This window comes from Pongo pygmaeus, chromosome 3 (genome assembly GCF_028885625.2).
Source record: "Pongo pygmaeus isolate AG05252 chromosome 3, NHGRI_mPonPyg2-v2.0_pri, whole genome shotgun sequence".
Taxonomy (NCBI): Eukaryota; Metazoa; Chordata; class Mammalia; order Primates; family Hominidae; genus Pongo; species Pongo pygmaeus.
Window position 1 is genome coordinate 181732734 of NC_072376.2, and position 22700 is coordinate 181755433.

Consider the following 22700-nt stretch of genomic DNA (forward strand, 5'->3'; position numbering starts at 1 on the left):
ATATCCTAGGCCAGTGGTTCTTATGTGGTGGTGGCTGGGGCTAGGGGAAGACTTCAGGGGTGTATGCATATACCACTTTCCAAGAAGAGGCTGGAAATGTGCAGAGTTATCACATGGTGGGTATCACAATGGCTGAAAAGTGATTATGGCATTTAGTAGGATGGGGTGTTTAACACCTTGCAATACTGAAGCCACCACGGTGAGAATTGTTCCATTTGAATACTCATTGCACCCCTCTTAAGAAACTCAGCAAGTTTAGGCAAATAAAGGGAACTATAGCCACCTCTACAAATATCTGACCAATAGTCCCCCTTTATGCTATCTGTATCAAAAATCTATAAAAGTTCAGAATTCTTAACCATTATTCTTAAAATGAAATAAGGTAGACATATCAATGGCAGGTTTCCAAAAATTAGTCTTACAGGAGGTAACTGAGCAAAAGCAGGAATTTAGCACACAATCCAGGCCCGTATTCTTTGTACATAAAAATACAACTATTACATCATCACATTAATAATCACATAAGCAACGTGGTGTGTAATTTACAAGACTTAAAGAACTCTCAGTACCTTGGTGCCTGTTAGAGACTTCACTGAATACATTTTAACTAATACTCCTTTATTTGTTTTGATAAAAAAGAGAGTCAAACAGAATTGTCTGGAATCTTTTCTTAAGGTTAACAGCTTTCTGTTCCCCTTTCTTCAAGTGTTCATTTTAATAATCTAATTATTCCAGATCTATGACTCCTGCTACTCAGGGCTCTCCCAAAAGACCCCTGACTTCTGATGTTCCACTTCTGCCTGTCCTTTAACCCAAACAGATTCCTGTTGCCCTTCCAGCAAAACAAAACGAAAGGAAATGACATGCTACAGAAGGCTTTCTTCTCAGTTTGCAACAAACCCTGTAACAACGTTTTCCCTCTACTTAGGATAAAGGTCTCCAGGCACCTAAGGCATTAAGCCACAGAGCATTGCCCTCCTGCATTATTACCTTCCTGCCATTACCTTTTAAAACATTCTAGCATTTGTATTTGACCGTGTTCACACTGCTATAAAGAACTGCCTGAGATTAGTAATTTATAAAGGAAAGAGGTTTAACTGACTCACAGTTCATGGCTGGAGAGGTCTCAGGAAACTTACAATTATGGCCGAAGGCAAAGGGAAAGCAAGACACGTTCCACACAATGCAGCACAAGGCAGGAAGAAATGCCAAGCAAAGGGAGGAAGAGCCCCTTATAAAACCATCAGATCTCGTGAGAACTCACTCACCATCACGAGACCAGCATGTGGGAAACCACCCCAATGATTCAGTTACCTCCACCTGGTCTCTCCCTTGACACGTGGGGATTATGGGATTACAATTCAAGATGAGATTTAGGTGGAGACACAAAGCCTGACTATATCAGCATTGAAAAGGTTCTCTTTTTTTTTTTTTTTTTTTTTTTGAGACGGAGTCTCGCTCTGTCTCCCAGGCTGGAGTGCAGTGGCGCGATTTCGGCTCACTGCAGGCTCCACCTCCCGGGTTCAAGCCATTCTCCGGCCTCTGCCTCCCGAGTTGCTGGGACTACAGGCGCCTGCCACCACACCTGGCTAATTTTTTTGTATTTTTAGTAGAGATGGAGTTTCACCATGTTAGCCAGGATGGTCTCGATCTCCTGACCTTGTGATCCGCCTCCTCGGCCTCCCAAAATGCTGGGATTACAGGCGTGAGCCACCGCGCCTGGCGGAAAAGGTTTTCTAGGGTTTAGTGCTTTCAAATTATCTTTACTACAGATACATTTCTAAAAGGATATGCCTTTCCAATTTCATTAAGTTATTTAGGGTGAGAACATAGGACTGAGGAAATAATTGGGCACAAAAAACAGCTCTTACCTGTAACCCTTTCAAGTGCAAACTGATGACAAATGCTTTACTCACTCAATAACTAATAACATACTTTTGGTTACACAAACATGCCGCTAAAAAATCGTATTTTCAATGATTGAAGCAATTATTCTACATAATTTTCACTTAGCAGTTCTAAGAATGTATTGATTTGTTTTCTGCTCATCTGGTATACTGGAGCAAATTGTTTAGCCAGGATGCTTTACAAAGTGCTGTGTATCACTTTGTATCTCCAATTAAATTTCAATTAAGAAATCTTATAATTATCTTATATCAACCAGCCAAGAGCAGAACTTCCTCATATTGAATCATACTTACACTACTAATGAGACTGTCAAGGTTTGGCTTTATGTTTACCTCAGATAGGTGTCCAAAAACTGTGATGATTGTCCAAACTCTCTGAACATCTTGAGTCTGCAAAATTTTGCTGGCAGTCTTGTGGGAAGAAGTTTTTTTTCTGCATGAGCCATAGTGTCTGCTTCAAGTCCTGGCTCAAAGTCAGACTACAAAGGCAGACAAAAATGAGAGGGAAATTTTTATCTAAGTAGTTGAAAGCTTCGAAATGGATGAAAGGTTCAGGAGAAGGGAAAGTTTATTTTCTTTAAAACCAGTTCAACATAATTTGTGCCTATGGCGACATTCATGTTTAACCTGTTACTACAGTAATAAATTGAATTCTATCCCCCTTCAGGTGAGAATAACCAGTAAGGAAACTTTCTGTGAGATATTTTATATTCTTGGGTCTTTTCACTGTTTTAATACACTAGAGTGGCAATACCAAAACAAGCTGTGTTTTTATTTGAATTGTGCTTATACATAGGCATCATAAGTATATACTGAAGTATTTGCTTAAGCAAGTAGGGTATTAAGTAGGATTTTAAAAATAAGTAGAATCAAAATGGGAATGATAATTGAAAATGTATAGAATTATGAAATGTGCTTCATGATTTGAAGTATAGATCCAGTGAATTATTCTGAGTAAGTAAACAATCCACTTCCTTTTTTCTATCTGGAATCTAATAAGATGTTTTAAAGCCCTTGCCCTTAAAATGAAAATGTAAGTATACAAAGAGAATTGAAAGATTTAATCGAATGAGAAACTGCTTAATATAAGTCCTACAGTCATGACATTCCAAGTTCAGAACAATTTGTTTTAAATTTAAATAAAATAAAATAAATAAAATTAAATTTTATTTTAAATAAATTTTAAATAAAATAATAAATAAAATTCAGTCCATTTTAGCCATAGACCTTGTTTTTCAAATGACCTTATGATTCAGTTATTATACCTGCACTCATTCTGTGACAGTTCATTCCAGAAGAGTCACAATCGTACAAAGCTGAACATAAAATAAATCTTGGTTTCTCATTGAATTTTAAATTACATTGGGAATGCTTTTGGAATAATTCCAGACTTTAGGGGAAAAAACATCTCCCAACTCTAAAGTCCCAGGTTCCATCTCAACTTTTCACATTCACAGGCAGAGGCTCCAAAAATAAATTACAGGCAAGCTTAAAAGATCAGAAAGGCTTTCCCATTGTGCGAGTGGGTGATTATGCACGATTTGTGTCTGTTACAGTCATTGCGTCTTTCTCTAGGATTCTTTCTCTGTTTCCGAAACACATATGTTCCAAGTTTTGGATGCTACGACTTCATGTTCATGTGGTTCAGAATTTAGCCCTCCCCCAGCCCCTAAAAAGGCTGATCTTATGGGTGTGAAAAACAGGCATTTCACAGATTTAGATAAATGTATGGTGTGTAATAAAACTAGCTCATAGAATTATAATTTGAAATTTTTAAGAACATTGTGAGTACCTGCTACCTGAGGGATGAATTTTAATGGCACACCTTATTTTGTTTCATCCTTACTACAGCTGTGCTATCCCATTTTACAAATAAGAAAAACTGAGGCTTAGAGAAATTAAGTAACTTTTCCATAATTTGTCAGCTAGGAAATGATACAATTTGAGTTCAGAGCTAAGTTTTCAGACCCCACGTCAAGGGGTTTCAGCTTTAAAAATTACGATTTCTGCCCGGGCGCGGTAGCTCACGCCTGTAATCCCAGCACTTTGGGAGGCCGAGGCAGGGGAATAACAAGATCAGGAGTTCGAGACCAGCCTGGCTAACATGGAGAAACCCCATTTCTACTAAAAATACAAAAATTAGCCACCCATGGTGGCGCACCCCTGTAATCCCAGCCACTCAGGAGGCTGAGGCAGGAGAATAGCTTGAACCAGGGAGGTGGAGGTTGCAGTGAGCCGAGATGGCGCCACTGATTCTGTCTCAAAAAATAAAAATAAATAAAGATTCTTTGGAAAACCTAAAGGTTGTGCAAAGGCCTCTCACAATTTCTTTTCATAGTTAATTTATGAACAATGCAACACGCAGTCCCATCATCAAAACTCAAAATTATCTTTTTCAACCCCTTTGGTACCCTGTTGATTCTTCCAAACTAAAACACAGCTGCATATAATTCAGATTTATTATACTTGATTTTATTTTTTAAAATAATTTCAACTTTTAGATTCAGGGGGTACACGTGCAGGTTTGTTACATGGGTATATTGCATGGTGCTGAGGCTTGGGGTATGACTGATTGATCCGGTCACCCAGGTATTGAACATAGTACCCAAGAGTTTAGTTTCTCACCCCCTGCCCTTCTCCCTCCCTCCCCCTTCTAGTAATCCCCAGTGTCTACTGTTGCCATCTTTATGTCCATGTCATACTTTTTAATGATGTAAACCAACTATAGTGTAGTCCAAGACCTTAAAGTCACCTGAAGCTGAAAAACAATGTTAATTATGGCACCGTATTATGACCAAGTCATCCCAGTCTCGCCGCGACATGAGCCCTAACGATTTTCTCATTAGCAGATGCTCTAGCTGGTTTCCATGAAGGCTTTCCATAGTGACTGACGGTCATAGGCGACTACTATCAGGTTCCATCTCAACTTTTCACATTCACAGGCAGAGGCTCCAAAAATAAATTACAGCCAAGCTTAAAAGATCAGAAAGGCTTTCCCAGCATGCTGGTGGGTGATTCATTTGATTTGTGCCTGTTACAGTCATTGTGTCTTTCTCTAGGCTTCTTTCTGTTTCCGAAACACAAAACTACAGAAACCACCTCACCCTCTTTCTATCCTTAGGGATCACGTTAATTATGTTTTTACTCTGAAACGGGTTTTAGGATTGAAGGGCCATGTCGAATGGTGATAATTCTATTTCAGTTAGACAAGAGCCTGGAAAAAAATTATTTTAAATGAGTTTCAGTTTGCGCATTTTTTTTAAAAAAAAGAGCAAAAAGTATGCATGTATGTTTGTTTTTACATTCTTCTTTATTTTTATCTTCTTATTTTGCTTTTTAATGAGTCATTAGCATTGGAAGATGAAAACAATTTTTCTCTAGCCAAGAAATATTGCAGGTATTACACATTCTCCTACATCAAAGCAAAGGCTCTCCAAGCCCTCTTTTTAATGAAAAGAGTTTTTAGCAGGTGGGAAGAAAAAAAAAAAAAGCACTTGCTCCTGAGATGATAAAAAGCCATTTTTCACCGCAAAATTATTAAATTAGCTGTAAGGAGTTGGAGTTTGTATTTGGCATTCCTTCTCACCTCACCCCAGCCTTCATCTCTCATTGCATTTTTGCAGAAGGGTTATAGATGTACTCTAAATTGTTGACCTATGGAGACGGTAATTAGTCTCCAAATTCCCTGTGGGCAAAGATGATTGCAGTCTCCCTGCTAATAAGTACACTTTAGTTCTATGAAATTTATACTTAAAAGAAAACAATGGAAAATGTGGCACAAACACATTGTAATATTTACACAGATATGTTGACTCACTGTTACTTAAGCGTCAGTGAATTCTTCAGGGCTCAAGATGGGGATAAATATTCAGGAAGGTAACTGTACTCATTCTTTATCCATTTGTGTTATTTGGGTTTTTACTTGGTTTCTTTATTTTTGCTTTTCTCTCACATGAGAAGTGTTCAGATGACAGCACATCCAACAACAAAATTCAGCCCCCATCCTATAAAAATGTCCTCTCTTAGACTGTCTTGTTAGTTGTGACATATTTTATTGTAAACTAAAAATAACTGGGAATTGGGTTGTATTTATTTTACTCTCTCACTCATTTTATTTATTTGTTTATTTATTTATTTATTTATTTATTTATTTATTTATCTGTTGAGACAGAGTCTTACTCTGTTGCCCAAGCTGGAGTGCAGTGGCAGGAGGCCCAGGTTCAAGCAATTCTCCTGCCTCAGCCTCCTGAGTAGCTGGGATTACAGGCGCCCGCCACCACACCTGGCTAATTTTTTTTGTATTTTTAGTAGAGATAGGGTTTTACCACATTGGCCAGGCTAGTCTCAAACTCCTAACCTCCAGCGATCTGCCCACCTCAGCCTCCCAAAGTGCTGGAATTACAAGCATAAGCCACCATGCCCAGCCTCTCTTATTCATTTTATAATAGATACAGTCTTTAAAGACATATAAGCCATTTGATTGCCCAATTATTTGTTGCAAAAAAATAAAAATGTTGAAAAGTGTCCCTTCCAGTCAGTAGATATTTATTGAGCACCTACTCAGTGAAGACACTGTTCAGGATGCCCAGAATAGAGGAGTAAACAAAATAGACAAAAATGTCTGCCTTTTGAAGCTGACATTTGAGTTGCAGAGGTGAGGGGAAAGTGGTGGTGGATCTACCCTAACATTTGCGTTATCGTATGTGTATATTTCCCAAACTGGTCTTATCATCACAAACACACACATACACACACCTTTGTTATACTGCTGTTATCCACATTTTGCAAGTGAGAAAACTGAGGCACAGCAAGGATAAGTAATGTGTCAGTCACCCAGGTAGTGAATGACATGTCCAAGATTCTAGCCTGAGCAGTCTGTCTCTGGGATCTGTGGTTTTATGGTAACTAAAACCGCCACTCATGGCTAGACATGGTGGGTTGTTCCTGTGGTCCCAGCTACTCAGGAGGCTGAGATGGGAGGATCACTTGACCCTAGGAGTTCGAGGCTGCAGTGAGCTATGATCATACCACTGCACTCTAGCCTGGGTAACAGAGAGAAAAAAGAAAATTTTAAAAAATAAATTTAAAAAAAAAACTGCTGCACCCTATTAACAATTATTATGGCAGGTTTTTAGTGGCAAAGAGTTCTGAAGTACTTTGTTGAGTGCTGCCACCTAGGAAACTAGTCTTTTACCTAACTTGGCACTTTATATCAACCACAACCACAATCCAGCAGTTTCCATAAACAGAAAAATTATACCATGACTATTTATGTAAAGCTATATGTAAGGCTCCCTACATATTTATGTAAAGCTCTCCATATATACATATATATGGTTTACATGTTTCTCCCAGCTAACCTTTCCATATATATATATATATATATATATATATATATATGTGTGTGTGTGTGTGTATATATATATATATATGTGTGTGTGTATATATATATATATACATACATACATACATGGAGAGAAAGAGAGAGAGAGAGAGAGAGAGAGCTTAGGCAGATACCAACCTTGGGTGGGAATCTTTCACATCCTCAAAAAGGTTTGGGCCTATCTGATGGCCTCGTTGCATCATTGCCCTCTGATGTGGCTGGACCCAGAGCAAGGGCCATTTCCAGACAGTCTCCACCAGCCCACTGGATTCGCCTGGCTCCTCAGACCTCTGCCTCTTCCATTTCCATATGACCTAATTACCTGCTGTCTTTTGATATACTAAGATTTTGTGCCACTCTTCTACTGAGATGGACCTTAAATCCTCATGAGCTGATACTGTCTCGTCTACTTTATGAGAAAGTATAGCACAGTAATTAAGAGCACAGCCTCTGAGCATGTCTGCTAGGACCACTTCCTAGCTCCATCATTTGCAAGCTGTTTGACACTGAGAACGTCACTTGCCTTGTCTGAGCCTCATCTTCTTCATTTGTAAAATGGAGATGATACTATTGTTGAAAGGAATAAATGAGTTAATAGAAAGTAATTAGGATAACACCTGACACCTAGTTGATAGTATACAAATTATATTTATCTTTTTTTTTTTGGCATCTTCCCTCTCCACATAATCTCGTCTCAACTCCAGGGACTACAGTTAAGTTTAACTGGGCTCACTAGGCAAGATGTGCTACTAAATGGGCATCTAGTTTAATGTATAAAACACAATCTTTGTAAGTTTTTCTCTATTCTGCCTCCGCCACAGTTGTAAGAGAGAGACATTTCTACCTCCGTAATGACATAGATGATTGAATGCAAATGGCAGGAGGGCAAAAAAAAAAAAAAAAAATTAAATGAAGTAGATGAAATGAGCTAAATTTTTTAAAATGTTTGAAAATGAGCTAAATATTTAATTATATTAAATATTGTATATTGTACTCTGTCCCAAGAGTCTGAGTCATCATTTGAAGGGTACCTTCCCACAAGCAGCCAAGCTGGGAAAAGATACCCCACCTTATAGACACCATTGGCTCCCTCCAGCCTTTCGAAAAGTCTTAACAAATACTAAATCTGCAGACTGCATTTCATTGCTAAAGTCTCACAAAATTTTAGTTCTCAGCAGAGACATTAGTATCTTTGGGGAAAAAAAACCCAAAGAAAGAGATCCTTCTAGTTTTGCTCACTCATTAAAAATTTGTTGACTAATGAATGAATTTGGTATATTTCTGTATACACGAAGATGTGTTCATGTATATGCATATATAGAGAATATTTGCCAATAATTGTTTTATATATATTCTCTCTCCATTTTTACTGCCTGAATACTGAAAACAAATTTCTTGACTTACTTCTACAAGGCAAATACCACATAACCTGCTATTCCAAATGTCATTGATAAATCATATATTTATCTGTGTGAATGTGTTCCAACTTTTAAAATTAGAAACTACATGTTCTGTTTATAATTTCTCTCACTGATATGTACTGATTATTAGATGATTTGAAATTTAGTTCTAAGTGCACATTTCTGCATATCCTGCAGTGTTAGCAAGATAAGAACATGACTTATTTGTCCATTTCAACAAAAATTTTTAAGTACCTATTATATGCCTGGCATAGGCCCTGTGGATATCACAATAAGTAAATCCAGTCTTGCCTTGAGTAGTATCATATTGCAGCATAGCTCATGGTACTGATAATTCTTGAGGTTAATGTGTGTGTTAATTACCTATTTATAGGTGTATCCATTAATGGAAAACTTCCCAGGATCTGCTAGGCATGTAAAGACGGGAGAGTGGGCTTGTTATTATAAATAAATTAAGCCAACCATTTACTTAGAATTTTTTATCCTAATTTAAAATACAGATAAGATTATATGACTTTTAAAAATCATCTTGAATTACTAAAATACTTAAGTGAATTGTGAAATCAAAAAGGATAATTTCGTTTTACACTTATTTCTATTATCAGCATTTGTAGAAAATTTTACACTTCTTATTATTTCCTAGTTTATTCAGAAAATTCCAAGGCTGTTCACTAAAAAAGTTCACTGATTTTGCAAGTAATCTCATGAGCTATCCCACCCTAACAGAAAGGGACTCATTTTTACACTAGGACAATGTTTCTCCCAGCTAACCTTGTTTCTTGAGGGTTGTCCAAGTCATCCCCAGGGACACAACGGTAAAAGCTACTTCAGATTTTGTGGGTCTCTTCGGACACAAACACCATACACGTGCCTATATATGACCGTCACTTACTTGGGTAGAGGCTAGCATTGTCAGGACAGACGCAAGTCTGATTTCTCAGATCCAGCAACTTCAATCCTTGGAAAAATAGATTAACTCTCTCAGCCTGTGAGAGGAAATCAAAGTGGTGGCAGACATAATCCCGGAGCTCAGACTGAAATCATTTCCTCATGAGCTTTCTATTTTCATCCTCTCTGGTTTCCAAAACTCAAATTCCTTACCTAGTATCTCTCTAAAGCCTGGATCCTTAGTGTAAATGACTATTTCCTTTGCTCTCTTTTAATAGAACTCAAGATTGGCCGGGCATGGTGGCTCACGCCTGTAATCCCAGCACTTTGGGAGGGCAAGGCGGGCAGATTACCTGAGGTCAGAAGTTCAAGACCAGCTTGGCCAACATGGTGAAACCTCGTCTCTACTAAAAGTATTAAAAAATTAGCCAGGCGAGGTGGCGGGTGCCTGTAATCCCAGCTACTTGGGAGGCTGAGGCAGGAGAATCACTTGAACCCGGGAGGCAGAGGTTGCAGCAAGCCGAGATTGCACCACTGCACTCCAGCCTGGGCAACAAGAGAGAAACTCTGTCTCAAAAAAAAAAAAAAGAACTCAGTTTCTTTTTCTCTATTGCTTCCTGCAACTAATCTATAGCAAATTACATACCTTGTTTGATTTTTTACCTATTCACTCTTTTAATCTGAGCCTTCTGTCTATCCTCCTTTTCCCACATCTGTCCTAGATTCATTCCAGGTGTGTTGGAATGTTGCACTGCTCTTTCCTATTTCAAACACAATATCATTATGAATACCAGTATTTGTTTACAATGACGAAACAACTGAGTTTTGTAATTACATAATGTCAGTTTATCAATATATAACATGCACTTCCTACAGTCAGAAAGAGGAACAGTTCTATCATGTACAATTATGACGGGAAAGGTGGAATGATCCCTTACGCAGCAATTTTAAGTGAGTTCATGATTTTAAATTACTTAAAATAAGTGCTAGGAAGCTCCCATTTTCAAACCCTTTATTTTCCTGGCTTAGCAGAGGAATAAAATGCTATTTAAATGCACAATTCCATTCTAGAAGAATGGATTCTGTTCGGAAAGAAATTTAGGGATAGTGCTTTCATTTAACCAAGCAGCTTGATAGCTTTTGTATATGCACAGCTTGGCCTGGAACTGAGTTTGAGAGTAAGCAACAGAGAAAGACGAATTACTGTATGTATTCATCTGAGAAACATATGGAGTTCCTGCAGGAATCTGAGAGGAAGAGAATAAAGAACAAAAATGAGAGTGAGAGCAGTCAGCAAGATCAGAGTGCTCAGAACATATCGGAAGCCAGTAAAAAATTCCAACGCCCTCCACCCCCCACCCCCCACCCACCAAAAGAAAGTTTAAGAACAGGGATGCCTGCTTTTCAAATTAAAATGTTTATCATTCCTGCTCCTTAAGCTTTCCTTGCCTCCCCCAAATTACCAGTAAAATCTCTTAGCACAGAAAATCTTTTTGTGAGTGAAATTCTGTGGAAATCAGAACAAGAAGCTGAGCTCTTGGGGTCCACAAAGCAAAGAACAGGTATAGCCCAGGCAAGATGCTGGGATTTGAACTTGAAGAAGGATCTTACAGCCAGGAGTTACCAAGAGAATTTAAGCCCTGAAAATTCATAGACATCCTGCAGGTCTTTAAACTTTCCATAGGTGCCGAAATGAAAAAAGGTGGTCCAGTATAACCCAGTTTTTGAGGATATCCGCTGATACATGTACTATAATCAAACATCAGTTTGTCACTGTCCGACTTAAAATGTGAGGGTTAAAACTAAGCACAAATTCCAAATGATTCATTTCCAGCACAGAGAAGAAGTTGGGACCTCTCTCATTTCCTGAACCTGATTATACTTCTATGGATACTAGAAAGCAGCCTAGGTTTACATTATGTATTTCAATCTATCACATGCTTATCTCAGAGCCACAGATTTTTTTATTCACGTGAACAACTGTCTTCTCTCCCTGTTCCCCAAAGCTGTATTTCATAATTTTTTTAAAGTAATCTGAACTTAACACCTTATATTTTTCCCTATTAAATTTTACCTTTTGGGTTTTTGTGGCCAGCATTCCAACCTGTTCAAACATTTTAGAGTTCTGATTCTGTTACCCCTTGTGTCAGCTGCAGATTTGATCCATCTGCCTTTACCTGACAAGGGGTTATAAGGAGCTGTGGACAAAGAAAAAGAATACAAATCTCAAGCCCTGGACTGTCGCCCCACACGCCTACTAACTGGGTATGTGGCAAGCACCCGGCCAGTGATTTAACCTTTCAGAAACTAAGTTTCCTTGTTTGTAAAGTAGAAAAGCCAATTTCTGGCAAACTTGCCTCGGGTTATTAGGAAAACCAAGTGGGGAGTGTGTGGGAGTGTGTGTGTTGTGTGTGTGTGTGTGTGTGGCCAGCATAACACCGCCAATAACACCACAATGAACGTGGAGCCCTCTAGGGTAACTGTGAAGATCTCCTTCCAGGACAGGCATGGTGGCTCATGTCTGTAATCCTAGCACTTTGGGAGGCCAAGGCAGGCAGATTGCCTGAGCTCAGGAGTTTTGAGACCACCCTGGCCAACCTGGTGAAACCTTATCTCTACTAAAATACAAAAAAAAAAAAAAAAAAAAAAATAGCCGGGTGTGGTGGCAGGTGCCTGTAGTCTGAACTACTCAGGAGGTTGAGGCACAAGAATTGCTTAAACCTGGGAGGCGTGGCCAGGCACAGTGGCTCATGCCTGTAATCCCAGCACTTTGGGAGGCCAAGGCGGGCAGATCACGAGATCGAGATCGAGACCATCCTGGCCAACATGGTGAAACCCCATCTCTACTAAAAATACAAAAATTAGCTGGGCGTGGTGGCGTGCACCTGTAGTCCCAGCTACCCGGGAGGCTGAGGCAGGAAAATCACTGGAACACGGGAGGCGGAGCTTGCAGTGAGCCGTGATTGTGCCACTGCACTCCAGCCTGGGCGACAGAGCAAGACTCCATCTCAAAAAAAAAAAAAAAAACCTGGGAGGCGGAGGTGGCAGTAAGCCAAGATTATGCCACTGCGTTCCACCCTGGGCAACAAAGTGCAAAAAAAAAAAAAAAGTCTCCTTCAGGCTCAGCACAATTAATTATCCAGCATGTGCTTCTTGAACACAAACTACACGTCAGACCCAAAGTGTTCAACATAAAAAAATTAATGAGACAAAAGGATTTTATCTAAAGCCATTAAAAAGAAATTCTAAAAGATTGAAGGCAGAGTTCAGTCACCAATGAGGTAATATTTACTGTTAAATTTTTATTGCTCTGACTTAAAGATGGAAGAGGCTGTTCCTTGCTTTTTTTCAGATGAAAAAAGGAAAAGAGATCATTTCCTTCTAACTCAGGAAACAAAAAAAAAAAAAAACAGGGAAACACTTTAATACTCTCGGCAGATCATATTACTTCTAAATTATCTTTACACTTCTTTGTTTTCTGGTGTATACAAAGAAAAGAAGCAGTGATTTGAGATGATTTTGAAGACAAAGTTCTTCCCAATGACTAGTTAAATCTAAAGAGATTCCCCAAGGCTGAATCTCAGAAGAGGCTAGTAAAATACTGATATGAGAGAGAGATAAGAGAGTCTGGTTGAAATGGTCTGGGGTGGGGCCTGGGCATTATTAGGGAAATCTAATGCAAGTCCTAGGTGAGAACCATTGTAGGAGAGACAAAGTAAGGAAAGTTGAAGTTCAAAGCTCTGTGGAAGAGCATCCGATGATATAAGGATGCTCTTATATATAAGATAATATAAGATGATATAAGGATGCTCTTATATAAAGGATAATAAGGATATACAAGTCTTATTTTTAAAACTATCTTACATGTTTCCTTTGAAAGGTTGCTTTAAAATTATTACCTTAAATGATTCTATTCTTGAAATTAACTACTTAAACACAAGTTTGAGGAGCGTGGTAAATAATATGATAGTTGCAGGCTGGGTACAGTGGCTCATACTTGTAATCACAATACTTTGGGAGGCCAAGGCAGGAGGATTGCTTGGGCCCAGGAGGTTGTTGTAGTGAGGTTATAGTGAGCCATGACTGTGCCACTGCAATCCAGCCTGGGTGACAGAGCAAGACCCTGTCTCAAAAAAAAAAAAAAAAGGAAGAAAGAAAAAAGAAAAAAATTAAAAAAGAAAGTTGCTATTAAATCTTGAGGAAAATATAATTATCTCAGAAAAAAACACCATCTGATGATTTAAGCCACCATCTGACAATTTAAGTCACTTACTCTCTATAAATATTTAAATTTCCATGTGGTCTGCTTTCTGAGTGATGAATTTTCTTTTTTTGCAAAGATATCATTGAAATAATTAAAATTGTCAATTGATTGCGATGTCACACTTCTCAAAAAAAAAATTTAGTATTGCAGCGTCTAAACCAAAAGCATAAGGGCAGTGAATGGAAAACAGATGTTCATCTCAGTGGGTGTTCAAAACAATTTTTTAAAGTCAGATGTCTTTGTATATGTGTTTGTACAGCCTCAAAACACAGTCTTAACAGTTTATATATTTAAATGCTCACTCATTTGATATAATGTCAAGTAAACAAGATAGCATTAAAATCAACTACTCAATTAATTTATTTTTTCCATCCTTTATTTCTATGGATTTTTCAAACACCTAGTACTGGAGGATCTTGACATTTTTAACCCAGTACATTCCCTCCCTCTTATTAATACTCCACCCAATTATCTTTTTTAAAGTATCCTATTTAGAGGGAAGCTAGAGCCTACAATTTATTTTAATATTCTGGTGAGAGACGAGAAACAAAGATATCCATCAAAGGGCTATTTAATTTTAGAAAAGTTAACCAGCCATTAGACATTCGTGAGCAATAGTTCAAGGAACAAGAACCACAAAAAAAATGAGACTTAGAATTGAAGAAACAAATCTTTTTTTTTTTTTTTTTTATTTATTTATTTATTTATGTATTTTTTCTTTTATTATTATTATTATTATTATTATTATACTTTAGGTTTTATGGTACATGTGCGCAATATGCAGGTAAGTTACATATGTATACATGTGCCTCAGAAAACCAAGAGATTTTTTAATACCTTATTTTTTATAGTAGCATTCAGCAAAGGCAATGAAATTCTATCCCCAAAATGAACAAGTTTATGATGGTTCTGACAATAATTCATTTATGTAGAATTATATTATTTACACTTTCATACATGTTGTCCCATTTATTCCTCCCAACATCCTTGAGTAATCATTTTATAAATAGAAAATAAACCTGAGTAATTTCTCCATTAGCCATAGTGAATACAACACATTAGGAAATTAATGCCAGCTTCATCTCTCTCAATGCTCAGTGCCTTTTCCCCTGTATCAGCAAATACTTAGGATAACTGTGGGCCTGGGATTGTGGAGGGATTGGAACTAAAGCACACTTAATAAAAAGGAGAGAAGAGTTCCTCAGGGCTAATCCTAAGTTAAAAGGGATGACTTTACTTTGTCTGAGTCAGTGTAAAACCACATTTTTTTTTGCCAAAACAGAAAATGAAAACAAAGAAAAATGGTAAGTCCTTCAATCATACCATCCAAAGCAGAGAATTACCATATTCAAGTCATGGAGCTCCCCCAGGCTTACAAGTATTTGAGTTATTCTAGTTCTCTGTTCCTCTGGGATAAAATAGAATAAAACCCTGCAAGACTCACAGGGAAAGCCAAATGTGGAACCGAAGCAAAACTGGCATTTTTGGCAAAATGACAAAACACAGTAAGCCTCTATAACTAATCTGGACTTCAAGCTAGAGATATTTATGAGCTTCTAAAGAGCCACTGGGAGAGTCTGCCCGTGCCCCATGCCCACCTGAACTTCTGTAGTTACATTCCTCACTCACTATGGGGGTGCCCTCTTTGGGAACTTTGCTAATCAAGCCAGGCACTCAAGATCAAATTTTTGCTATGCAAGCAAATTAGTCTCACTTATAGGGGGTCAGTATTTAGTTTTGTCTCTTTAGAGGCTTATGTTATGAATCCCTCAATTACTAATTTAGTTTTGTTTTTCAGTTTGATACTCTGCCCCCCAATCCATGTTCTTTCATTGAGCTGTAATGTTTTACCTACTTGTCATTATTTTTGGAAAAACAGTTTCTAACTCTCTTGTTACTAGTGCTAATTTGCATAATTTGAATTAATGGAGAATTTGCCAACACTTACGTAGCTTCTACAAAGTTTGCAGTTGCTTCAAGAATTTTCACATTTTATAAATCCAATGACAAAGTTTAGAGTTATCTATGCACTATAGTGTATACCCTTGTTACCTTATAATTTTTATACCCCTGACTTATTACAAATCATAGAAAGCCAAAATCATTGTATTCTTGCCTGAATTGGGTAGTCTGTTTTTTTCAATTTCTCTTAATTTGATGAATAAAAAATAAATCTATTTTTGTGTGCATTTTTGAATATGAATTATATTTTCAAATGTTTTTATTTTCTCTTTTGTGAACTGTTTGCTCAGGTCTTTTGCCTATTATTTAAGCAATCTGAGGAAACTCTAGGGCAAAATTAGAAAGCTGCTAGCCACATTTTATAACTTGCTTAGGAACTGGCAATGACTATTTATCAGGATTTTATACGTAAGGATTCCAGGAGTACACGTCATAACCACAAACTTGGGAGTCACAGTTTTTTATTGTGTAAGTGGCAGAATTCCTGAGTGCTTGGTGCATTAGATATTAAAGGAAATAAAACAAAATTTCAAAATATAGTAACCATGAGGACTAATTTGTTACCTACTCTTTGTAAAGGAGATATCAATGTGGATAAAAACAAACCTGGGGGTATATATATTAAGACTTTCAAAGGCCCTTGACAATAGTTTAGAATAAAAATGATCCGTTTCATTTTCTTTTAACATTTTTTAACTTGTTTTTTTAAATAAAAAAACAAAACAAAACAGGCAATGTGAATCATGTATTTAGAGCAGCTTGTCCATGGCTAGTGAACCGGCTTGGAGGTAGCAAACCAAGGACAAATCTCCACTAAATGAAGTAGAATTAAACACTTGTGTTGGCTTATGATCAGTGCTGGAAACATCTGACTCTGATATTGTAGTGTGATTTGGAAGAGAAAATTCACAATGACGTTTCCAGTTTTCAGATGACACCAAGTTTTTCCAAGTCATGAAATACCAAGTCAAATTGGGAAGGAAGATAGAGGAAGCTCCCATGAGTTTTTGGTTTTGAGGTACTACTCTACAAGGGTAAACCTTTGAGATGTATACATTAAATACATTAGGTAAAATCTTTGAGATTTACCCTATAAGGTAAATCTCTAGTGTCATTGGCCCACTTTAAAGATGTGAAAACTGAGTCTCAGAGATGTTCGTTTAAGTCACCCACGTTGACTCAGCCAGTAAGTGAGGAGTTCGTATTTGACATCAATCTCAATAAGAGCCTATCCTTTACTGCCCGCAATGTGAGAGAGGAAGGAATCACACCCATGAAGGGACCCAAAGTCACCATGGGGTGAGGGGAGGGCAGGAACCTGGGAAGTTGGATTCATTTGGTTTTTTGAGTTGGTGAGAAACAAGCAGGTAGATTTAAATGTGGGGAAGTACCAGGTGATATTTTTAAGGAAGTCCAGTGCTGCAGGAAAATGAATCCCTGGAATCCATGAGCTTTCTTATACCACTTACTGGCAACACAGGCTCTAAACACTAACCCGCCAGCAACATCAACCCAGTTCATTAGCTAACTTTTCCTGTTTGGAAACACAATGGCAAACATTATCCTACCCAGTACAAAGTCATAACCCCCTATACAGGAAGAAAGCTGTGGAAATCTGAAGTGAAATTTTCAAATTGTTATATATTTCTATGTATTTAATACTTGGGTTGGTTTGTTTGTTTGTTTGTCTTTTTGTTTTTGTTTTGTTTTGTTTTTGAGACAGAGTCTCACTCTGTTGGCCAGGCTGGAGTGCAGTGGCATGATCTCAGCTCACTGCAACCTCCGCCTCCCGGGCTCAAGCGATTGTCCTGCCTCAGCCTCCTGAGTAGCTGAGACTACAGGCACGTGCCACCATGACTGGGTAATTTTTTTATTTTTAATAGAGACAGGGTTTCACCATAATGGACAGGCTGATCTCGAACTCCTGACCTCAGATAATCCACCTGCCTCGGCCTCGCAAAGTGCTGGGAGTACAGGCGGGTGCCACCGTGCCCAGACAATATGTGTTAAGCATTGTGCTAATACCTCACATGCTGGGCAACATCCAACTACCTATAATCCTACAAACCTATAACCCAACAACCCTATAAGATAAATCTCTAGTGTCATTGGCCCATTTTAAAGATGTGAAAACTGAGTCTCAGAGATATTAGGTAAGTCACCCAAGCTTACTTAGCCAGTAAGTGAGGAGTTTGGATTTGAAACCAATCTAATTGAAAACCTATTCTTTACTGTCCCCATATGTGAGAGAAGGAACCACAGCCATGAAGGGACTCAAAACAACTGTGAGGAGGGCAAGTCTGGAAAAAGAAAGCTTTATAATGTTGTAATGGCTCTGGTAAAAGTCTGCAAAAAGTAGAGATGGGTAAAGTTAAAGCAAACAGAGTCTAAGTCCAAGATAAGGTAATTCATTTATGAGAGTCATTAATGCAAGTGCTACAACTGAAAATTTTTTTAATGTAAAATGTTTAAACTAGTAAGTGACATATTTGCAATCAGTGGATTCAGAAAAATTAAGTTACTGGAGAGAATATTCCTGTGCTTGGGTTGGCACTAAAGAAAGATAACTATGTCTGCCTACAAAATAACCTGTGGTATTGATGTCAGAAAAAGAAGGCTGGGGTGAATTAGACTGTATGTTTGTGTATAATTATTCTTAATCTGTACTTCAAAAATGTATCATTAGATATGCAGATATGTGTACCCATTTTTTGTTGTTGTTGTTGTTGGCCTGGCTTTGTTTTTTTGGACTGTTTTTCCTTATATCTAACATAGATTCTGATAAGCACCAAGCTGCTTCCCTACCTGAGTGCCTTGGAATATGCATTTTTCCTCTTACTGGAATGTTCTTTCTCCTCTCCCTCCTGCTACCATTCAATGGAGAGAGCTTCTGGGTAGGGTAGGGCATCATGTTACTTTTATTTGCTGAATCAGGGAATTCCACATTCTGGAAGGAAACTTCTGATATTTGTGACAACGGCGATTTTAAAAACTGTTCATTTACCACATCTTTCCCTGAGTCCAAGGTCCATGGCAGCAGAGACCATGTCTGTCCAGCCCCCAGAGAGGCCAGCACAGTGCCTGGCACACAGGGCACCATCACTAAGTTGTGGTTCAATGCAGGACATCCTTCGGCTTGTACATGAAGCCCCGTAGCTCTGTTTTACGGGGGTGGGAAACATCTGGTCACCATTGTTTATGAAATATTTGCCACCTGAAAAACCATTATTATTAGATCATTCCTTGTTCCTTGCTTTATTTTTGTGAGTTTTATTCTCTCCATTAAGAACATATTTCCTGAAACTCCTTATTGGCAAGGAAAGCTAACTCACTTTTTACTTTCTCCAGTACCCTTATTGAGTTTCTCTCTTACTCTTCAGATCACCAACAATTAGTGGGGAAATCTACCAATGCTGTAGCAAAGACACTATCCCATCTTTAATGGGGAGAAATTTGTAGAACCATAAAACTACAGCAAAAGAGTTGAACACCTCTATGTCAGCCAATCCGTGGTCACCACAGATATTCATAGTCTCATAGCAATGTATGTTATCTGTATTTTTTTAGAATTTTTAAAAACAAAAACAACTATTATTATTTAACAAGCTGTAATGCTGACATGATAAACATTAAAATATTTGAGGCTAAGTATGCTCTTAATTTTTTTAAAAGATTTTTGTTATGGAGCAATTTGAAAGTCTTTAATGCTCCATATATAAAGAAACTTTTTTATATTTTGCTTTTATATATCTTTCCTTTAATAATCTTGATTTCAGAAGCTACCAGAATTTAATTCTAGAGCACTCCAAAATAAATAATCAGCTTTCAGGTTATCTCAACAACTTCACTGATATTTAAAAGAAAAACCTATCATATTTATACTATTTACATTTATACTATCATGTTTATACTATTTATATTTATACTATTCATATTTATACCAAGATACAAATTAAAAACACTGGAACAAAATAAAATGGAAACAATGTTTGCCTTCATAGGGCATAATTTTGAGTGATTTTTTGTTTCTATTTTTGTATTTTTATTTGTATACAATGAGATTTATATGCAAGGAGAAAAAACAAACAAAATATTTAATTTTATTGGAGTCCAGTCTTCTAATGAATTATGAAAGAAAGAAACGTGTAGATCTACTATTATTAAAGATTTATGCGATTATTAAGGATGTTCCCTGGGGTGTTTTCCCCAGTGAATCGAACTTGTGAGTAAGTCCTCAGTGCCAGCAATGAGAGCTAAGCAGGTATCTGTTAATGCTGGTTAGGAACGGAGCATAGAGAATAGAACCACAGAAACCAAAGAAGACTAAAACTGGTTCTGAGGGTTGAGGCCTGAGAAAAATCCATACCAAGTTCCAGCCTTTCCCTAACTAAAAAGGAGGAAGATGACTGAATCTGCCTGGTGGGGAGAGGGATAATTTGCTCCAGGTGGAACCACTTTATTCAGACCTGAGCACTGCAGCGAGCCCTCTGTGGACCCGCTTGCTGAGAAAACTTGCTGCTCCCTGGGTTCTCTCCAGAGCAGCCTGGAGACTACGTTCTATTTTTTCTTTTAGATAGCTGAACATGAGTATTAGAATGAAAGATCTGATATTAGCAGATCAATCATCTCTTTCTCTACTTTCTGTTACACAATTAAACCAGCAGGTGAGGCAGAGTGCCGCAAGAGTAAGTAGACCAGCTGTTCCATTTCAGAATAGACTTGCCAAGCATAACACATTTAGAAACAAAATGCAGTTCATTCCAAAGCAGTTGACTTAATCCCTCATTATTTATCTATGTATTCAGCATCATGGCCCATCCTGACACCTTATTGATAAATTATTCAAAAGCTTACCTCTGGATAGCATAGTTGTTAAGACCTAGGAATCCAGTCAAAAAGAGGGATTGATTCCAGGCTCAGATGCAAATTAACTCTATAACCTAAGACACCCTATCTAACCTTCTTAAATCTTCATTTCCTTATTTGTAAAATGTGTATAGAACAACCCCGAAGTCCCAGGATCGTGGATTAGAGAGAAAAGGTTTAAGACCTCTTAGCACAGTTTCTAACACATAGTATAGTCAGTGTTCGTAAATGGAATTCATATTAATACCTTTTTTTTTTTTTTTTTTGAGACGGAGTCTCACTCTGTTGCCCAGGCTGGAGCATAGTGGCGCGATCTCGGTTCACTGCAGGCTCTGCCCCCCGGGTTCACGCCATTCTCCTGCCTCAGCCTCCCAGGTAGCTGGGACTACAGGCGCCCGCCACCTCGCCTGGCTAATTTTTTGTATTTTTAGTAGAGATGAGGTTTCACCGTGTTAGCCAGGATGGTCTCCATCTCCTGACCTCGTGATCCGCCCGCCTCTGCCTTCCAAAGTGCTGGGATTACAGGCGTGAGCCATCGCGCCCAGCCATATTAATACCTTTTAAAATAGGGACCAGAAGTTGAAGAAGAAGAGAAGAAAAAGGTGAAGTGTTTCCCCTCTTCCATTCACATATATTTTTCATTTTTTAAAAATGGGCTTTCCGGAAGTGAAACTCCTGTACCAGCAGAAGCAGAGCCCAGCAGGATGCTTTCAATGTGCAAATCAACCTCTTGGTAGTCTGCCTTTTAGAAGCCCAAACTATCCATCCCCTCACAAGTCTGAGACTCTTACCCTGTGTTATTTTTTAAGTCATTTAAGTCATGCTTGAGAGGAACATCATTGTTACTATCAGTCTTAACATCTTAATTCAAACTGGCCCAACAAAAAAGACTGAGAAAATAAGAAAGTACAGAAATTTGTGCTAGAGAAAAAGACGGGAGGAAAAGTGTCACCTTGGGGCTGCCCCAGTGTCTTTTTGCCTCTTAGGTGCAGGGTACTCCATACTCTCTCGTGACTAAGGCATGAAGCCTAGAAGAAGTGGCTACTTCTGCCTGTGGTTTCTAACCCTACTTTATTTCCTAGACAGCTCCCTGCACAGATTAGAAGGCAGGAAGCAGAGCAAGTATTCCTGTAATCAGCCTCCCCCAGGAAATGTCAGTATTCAATGGGCTCTCAACTCACATTTCTACTTGTTTTTGTTTTGTTTTGTTTTTTTGGGACAGAGTCTCGCTCTGTGGCCTAGTCTGGAGTGCAGTAACAGGATCTTGGCTCACTGCAACCTCCACCTCCCGGCTTCAAGCAATTCTCCTGCCTCAGCCTCCCAAGTAGCTGGGATTACAGGTGTGCGCCACCACGTCTGGGTAATTTTTGTATTTTTAGTAGAGACGTGGTTTCACCATGTTGGCCAGGCTGGTCTCAAACTCCTGATCTCAGGTAATCTGCCGTCTTGGCCTCCCAAAGTGCTGGGATTACAGGCGTGAGCCACCACTCCCGGCCTCCCCTTGTTTGTTCAATATACATTTGCCCTATAGAGTTCCATGCATCTGAGAATATTCCATCAAATCTTAGACCATTTCCAAGCAATGGATCCCTATTGTACTATTTCTTATATTTCTCTCTGTAAGCATTGACTTTGAAACTACAGCCATTAAATCATATTCATTAGTTCATTCCAGGCATAATCAATATGTTGGACTAGGACAACTCAAGAAGTAAACAAATCATAATCAATTCTTCTTGTCCCCTACCCCTTTAAATTTATTCCATTGGACTGCAGTAATCTTCCTGTGCCCCAACGTGGAAACACCATAGACACTATCCACTGTTACGTAAGGTGCCCTACACGCCCATTAAATCTCAAGCACGGTCTCCTTCAGTAATAAGAAGGCCTAATCCCATGTAATTCTCAAACCTCTGAGCTTGTTGTGGTATGAGATTGTCTCCCCTACCCCAGTTAGGACCTACTTCAGGCTTGAGTCAGCTGTGAGCAGGGGGATTCCCTCCTGCTGT

The 22700-nt window shown here is 38.4% G+C and overlaps 2 protein-coding genes across 9 annotated transcripts in view; one reads left to right on the plus strand and one right to left on the minus strand.

The window, feature by feature from the left end:
* DDX60L (DExD/H-box 60 like) overlaps window positions 1-22700 on the minus strand; it is a 199330-nt gene that overhangs the window by 175842 nt on the left and 788 nt on the right. For 3 of the 4 annotated variants that reach the window (XM_063664272.1, XM_063664270.1, XM_063664269.1), the window contains exon 2: window positions 2241-2386. The gene's annotated coding sequence lies outside the window, so the exon portion shown is untranslated. Of the gene's footprint in view, window positions 1-1106; window positions 1208-2240; window positions 2387-22700 lie in introns of those variants that run through there. The other variant, XM_063664271.1, reaches the window with a different exon arrangement.
* Window positions 1-22700, plus strand: part of PALLD (palladin, cytoskeletal associated protein) — a 442141-nt gene that overhangs the window by 38475 nt on the left and 380966 nt on the right. The window lies entirely within an intron of this gene.